This window comes from Bufo gargarizans, chromosome 3 (genome assembly GCF_014858855.1).
Source record: "Bufo gargarizans isolate SCDJY-AF-19 chromosome 3, ASM1485885v1, whole genome shotgun sequence".
In the NCBI taxonomy this organism is placed as follows: Eukaryota; Metazoa; Chordata; class Amphibia; order Anura; family Bufonidae; genus Bufo; species Bufo gargarizans.
Genome location: NC_058082.1, coordinates 600,613,095 through 600,619,899, shown reverse-complemented (window position 1 = coordinate 600,619,899; position 6,805 = coordinate 600,613,095).

Sequence of the window (6,805 nt, the reverse complement as noted above, 5' to 3'; positions counted from 1 at the left end):
CATGAGCTCCCATTCATTTTAATGTGTGTATTCACACATCATTGTTTTAGCACGGATGCATGCTCTATTTTGTCTGTATTCACGGATCCATCACGCCTACTATAGTCTATGGGTCCTTGAAAACCATGGATGCAACACAGATGCCATCCGTGTTTCACGGATCATTAGGAAGAGATGCTAAAAACAGACACACTGACCCAATACGGATCCATCACTGACATCTTCATGGATTTAAGCACAGGACACTGATGAGCTGACTGAGGCTTAGGAGGTATGAAAGGAAATGCAGGCAGTGGCTATCGTCTTAACCACTTCAGCTCCCCTAGCTTAAACCCCCTTAATGACCAGACCACTTTTTACACTTCTGCACTACACTACTTTCACCGTTTATTGCTCGGTCATACAACTTACCACCCAAATGAATTTTACCTCCCTTTCTTCTCACTAATAGAGCTTTGATTTGGTGGTATTTCATTGCTGCTGACATTTTTACTTTTTTTTTATATCAAAAATGACCAAAATATTTGCAAAAAAATTACATTTTTCACCTTCTGTTGTAATTTTTTTCAAATAAAACTACATTTCTATATAATTTTTTTTCTCAATTTATTGTTCTACATGTCTTTGATTAAAAAAAAAATGCAATAAGCATATATTTATTGGTTTGGGTAAAAGTTATAGCGTTTACAAACTATGGTGCAAAAATATGAATTTATGCACTTTGACTTTCTGAGCACCTGTCATGTTTCCTGAGGTTCTACAATGCCCAGACAGTAGAAACACCCCACAAATGACCATTTCGGAAAGTAGACACCCTAAGGTTCTTGCGGATGGGCATAGTGAGTTCATGGAAGCTTTTATTTTTTTGTCACAAGTTAACAGAAATGGAATTTTATTTTATTTTTTTCTTACAAAGTCTCATTCCACTAACTTGCGACAAAAAATAAAATTTTACATGAACTCACCATACCCCTCACGGAATACCTTAGGGTGTCTTCTTTCTAAAATGGGGCCACTTGTGGGGTATTTATACTGCCCTGGCATTTTAGGGGCCCTAAAGCGTGAGAAGTAGTTTGGAATCCAAATGGGTAAAAATGCCCTGTGAAATCCTAAAAGTACTCATTGGAATTTGGGACCCTTTGTGCACCTAGGCTGCAAAAAAGTGTCACATGTGGTATTGCCATACTCAGAAGTAGGGCAATGTGTTTTGGGGTGTATTTTTACATATATCCATACTGTGTGTGAAAAATATCTCTGTAAATGACAACTTTTTACATTTTTTTTTAATACAAAGTTGTCAATTTACAGAGATATTTCTCTCACCCAGCATGGGTATATGTAAAAATACACCCCAAAACACATTGCCCTACTTCTCCTGAGTATAGCGATACCACATGAGTGACACTTTTTTGCAGCCAAGATGCGCAAAGGGGCCCAAATTCCAATGAGTACCTTTAGGATTTCACAGGGCATTTTTAGGCATTTGGATTCCAAACTACTTCTCACGCTTTAGGGCCCCTAAAATGCCAGGGCAATATAAATACCCCCACAAGTGACCCCATTTTAGAAAGAAGACACCCCAAGGTATTCCGTGAGGGGCATGGCGAGTTCATAGAAGATTTATTTATTTTTGGCACAAGTTAGCAGAAATTTTTATTTTGTTTACAAACTTGTGCCAAAAATTAATAGATCTTCTATGAACTCGCCATGCCCCTCACGGAATACCTTGTGGTGTCTTCTTTCTAAAATGGGGTCACTTGTGGGGGTATTTATACTGCCCTGGCATTTTAGGGGCACTAAAGCGTGAGAAGTAGTTTGGAATCCAAATGCGTTAATATGCCCAGTGAAATCCTAAAGGTACTCATTGAAATTTGGGCCCCTTTGCTGCAAAAAAGTGTCAAATGTGGTATCGCTGTACTCAGGAGGAGGGCAGCAATGTGTTTTGAGGTGTATTTTTACATATACACCTGCTGGGTGAGAGAAATATCTCTGTAAATGACAACTTTACATTTTTTTTTTTTTTATACAAAGTTGTTAATTTACAGAGATATTTCTCTCACCCAGCATGGGTATATGTAAAAATACACCCCAAAACACATTGCCCTACTTCTCCTGAGTACAGCGATACCACATGTGACACTTTTTTGCAGCCTAGGTGCGCAAAGGGGCCCAAATTCCAAGGAGTACCTTTTAGGAGGGCATTTTTAGGCATTTGGATTCCAGACTTCTTCTCACGCTTTAGGGGCCCCTAAAATGCCAGGGCAGTATAAATACTAGGGATCGACCGATTATCGGTTTTGCCGATATTGAGGATTTTGACTGTTATAGGCATCTATTTTGCAGATATTCCGATAACGTATTGGGAACACAGATCGCGCTGATGACAGCGCTCTCAGTGTTCCCTCAGCAGCACAGGGGAGAAGGAAGCAGTGTCTCCCTCCTCCCTGTGATGCTGCTGCCACCAATGAAGAGACAGAGAAGGGGAGGGGCTGTGGCAACTGCGCCACCAATGATGTTAACTTACTCATTCATTCAAATTGAACAGGAGGCGGGAGCTGGCTGCAGAATCACATAGCCGGCTCCCGACCTCTTTGAGCTGTAGCTGCGATCTGCGGTAGTTAACCCCTCAGGTGCTGCAGATCGCAGCTACCGCTCAGAGGTCGGGAGCCGGCTATGTGATTCTGCAGCCAGCTCCCACCTCCTGTATATGAATAAATGAGATTTCTCTTCATTGGTGGCACAGTGCGCCCCCCCCCAAGCTCCCCAGTATTAATCATTGGTGGCGCAGTGCACCCCACCCCCGTATTAAAAACATTGGTGGGGCAGTGCACCCCCCCCACCCCCAGTATTAAATCATTGGTGGCAGTGGCCACAGGGTCCCCTCTCCCCTCCTTCTCCGATCGGAGCCCCAGCAGTGTAATCCTGGAGCTCCGATCGGTTACCATGGCAGCCAGGGCACTACTGAAGCCCTGGCTGCCATGGTAAGCTCCATGCTGCTGTGTGCACAGAGCAGCAGGGACAGTGTGAGCTCCTATTTAATAGGACAAGGGTTCTAGTCCCTAAGGGGGCTAAAAATTAGTTAAAAAAACAACAAAAAAATACAAAAATATTAAGTATAAATGAAAAAGAAGGATTAACAAAAAAAAAATACCTACACAATAAACATTCATTTTTAGCAGGTGTAGGAATATTTAAAAAAAAATATAAATTCACAGAATATCGGTATAAATTATCAGCTATCGGCCTGAAAGCTCACAAATTATCAGCTATCGGCCTGAAAGCTCACAAATTATCGGTCCTAAAAAATCAATATCTGTCGATCCCTAATAAATACCCCACATGTGACCCCATTTTGGAAAGAAGACACCCCAAGGTATACCGTGAGGGGCATGGCGAGTTCATAGATTATTTTTTTTGGCACAAGTTAGCGGAAATAGATTTTTCTTTTGTTTTTTCTCACAAAGTCTCCCTTTCCGCTAACTTGTGACAAAAAGTTGAATCTTTCATGGACTCAATATGCCCCTCAGCGAATACCTTGGGGTGTCTTCTTTCCAAAATGGGGTCATTTGTGGGGTGTTTGTACTGCCCTGGCATTTGAGGGTCTCCGCAATCATTACATGTATGGCCAGCATTAGGAGTTTCTGCTATTCTCCTTATATTGAGCATACAGGTAATGAGATTTTTTTTTTCCATTCAGCCTCTGGGCTGAAAGAATAAATGAACGACACAGATTTCTTCATTTGCATCGATCAATGTGGATGAAAAGATCTGTGCCAAAAAATTTGCAAAAAAAAAGAGGGGAAAGGCGTCTGCCAGGACATAGGAGCCCCGGCCAACATCCAAACCCACTCAGCCTGTATGCCCTGGCAAACCTGATTTCTCCATTCACATCGATTGGATGAATAAATCATTGCTGGAATATTTTTTTTTTTTTATACAAAGTGTATAATGCCAAAGCATATAAACCCCACCCCTCAGCTCACATATCTTTTTTACTGCAGAGGAGAAATCTCGTCTTGCAGCGCCACATACACCGACTTTTGTGTAATCTGACAGCAGCGCAATGCTTCTGTCAGAATGCACATCAGTGCTGCAGCTGCTTGATTGCTTGGTCCACCTAGAAGGTAAAAAATAAACAAAAAAAAAAAAAGGCAGCAATGCAATAAATTTATTAACATTAATTTTATATAACATTTGAAACAGAACATTAACTTTTATAAACTTTATTGAACTTTTGGAACATTAACTTTTTTGCGGGATTTTTTTTACCTTTATGGGACAAACCTCTCCTTCCCCATGGGACAATGTGCAAAGAGCAAATCGCCCAGAGATGTGGCGAAGTGCATTATGCAGCTCTGTGTGAAAGGGCCCTAATAGCCCTGTGTCACGCAATCCCTATACTAAGTGTACCTGTGTGTGGTACTTCCAGAAACGCTTCCCTAAGCATAGGGCAGGGTGGTCAGGGCAGTCAGGACAGAAATAGCGGGTGTCACGCCTTACTCCACTCCTGCTACAGACACGACATCTTTTTCGGGGTGACGCTTGGGTTGAGGTACCAGCAACGACATTGGGGAAATGTCGCTCGTGTAGACGGCTCACTACACTGGTGGTTGGGGCCACGGAACCTCCTGGATACAGGAGGTTCTCGATGATCTCTTCCTGAAATTTGAGGAAGGATCCAGTTCTCCCAGCCTTACTGTAGAGAACAAAACTATTGTACAGAGCCAATTGAATTAGGTATACAAACACCTCCTTATACCAGCGTCTGGTCCTGCGGGAGAGTAAATAAGGAGCCAACATCTGGTCATTGAAGTCCACCCCTCCCATGAGCAAATTATAGTCGTGGACCGAGAGGGGCTTTTCAATGACACGGGTTGCTCGCTCAATTTGGATTGTCGTGTCTGAATGGAGGAGAGCAATGTAAACGTCACGCTTGTCTCTCCATTTCACCGCGAGCAGTTCTTAGTTACACAAGGCAGCACGGTAACGAGCCGTTGGGGGAAGCCCCGGCGACTAGGTCGCGCAGTGCCACAGCGGCCAATCTGTTCTAGAAACAAATGCCTGAAGAGGGCCACACTTGTGTAGAAATTGTCCACATAAAGGTGGTACCCCTTGCCAAATAAGGGTGACACCAAGTCCCAGACTGTCTTCCCACTGCTCCCCAGGTAGTCAGGGCAACCGACCGGCTCCAGGGTCTGATCTTTACCCTCATAGACACGAAATTTGTGGGTATAGCCTGTGGCCCTTTCACAGAGCTTATACAATTTGACCCCATACCGGGCGCGCTTGCTTGGGATGTATTGTTTGAAGCCAAGGCGCCCGGTAAAATGTATAAGGGACTCGTCTATGCAGAGGTTTTGCTCAGGGGTATACAAATCTGCAAATTTGGTGTTATAGTGGTCTATGAGGGGCCGAATTTTGTGAAGCCGGTCAAAAGCTGGGTGGTCTCTGGGACGAGAGGTGCTATAACTAAAGTGCAGGAAACGCAGGATGGTCTCAAATAGTGTCCTGGACATGGCAGCAGAGAACATGGGCATGTGATGAATTGGGTTCGTGGACCAATATGACCGCAATTCATGCTTTTTTGTCAGGCCCATGTTGAGGAGGAGGCCCAGAAAAGTCTTAATTTCGGAAACTTGGACGGGTTTCCACCGGAAAGACTGGGCATAAAAGCTTCCCGGGTTGGCGGTTATAAATTGTGTGGCATACCGGTTTGTTTCTGCCACAACTAAGTCAAAGAGCTCCGCAGTGAAGAACAGCTCAAAAAACCCCAGTGCCGATCCGATCTGAGCTGTCTCAACCCGAACTCCAGACTGGGCGGTGAAATGGGGAACTACTGGTGCGGCTGAAGATGGGGGCTGCCAATCAGGGTTTGCCAGCACCTCAGGGACTCTACGGGCATGTCTGTGCGGTGGCTGCGACGGGGGAACTACTGCACGTGCCACCGTACCAGCTTCAACTGCCCTTCTGGTGCCCGCCACTTCACCATGTTCTATGGCAGTGCTGGTACTAGGTCCAGGATGGGCTGCGCTGCTGGTGTATGCCTCACCACGTAATCCGACAGCGCCAGCCCCACTCTGCTGCCCTTGAAGTGGATCCTGCTCAACCTGTGGTCTAGCGACACGGGGCCGGGTACGCCTGGTGCTTTCAGGGACCTCAGCCTCCTCGTCCGAACTTTGGGTCAGAGAGCCACTGCTTTCTACAGGTTCATATTCTGACCCGCTGGATTCGTCAGATGAGGGTTCCCATTCCTCATCCGACTGGGTCAGAAGCCTGTAGGCCTCTTCAGAAGAATACTCCTTACTTGCCATTTGGTCAACTAAATTTAGGGGGTATTCCCTGAGACTACCCATGAAAAAAAGCAAGCCTGTCTTACAAATGGGAGGCTAGCGAAGTACGGGAAGCCGCTGCGATTGATAAAAAATATCAAAACGGATTTTTTTTTTTATCGCCGCAGCGCTTGTGTAGTGATTGTGCAGTGATAAAAAAAAATAATAATAATTTTTGGGCACTGCAGTAGGGCGGGGCACGTGTGGGCGACCGATCGGGCAAACACTGCGTTTTGCGTGGAGGGCAAGCTATGGTGACACTAATACTAATTATAGATCTGACTGTGATCAGTTCTGATCACTTACAGATATTATAAAGTACCAATAATGATTAGTGAAACGCTAATCAGCGAATCAGTGACTGTGGTGCGGTGGGCTGGGCGCTAACTACCTACCAAAGGGGCCCAAACTAACCTAAAACTAACAGTCAATACTGGTGAAAAAAAAAAATGTGACAGTTTACACTGATCACTTTT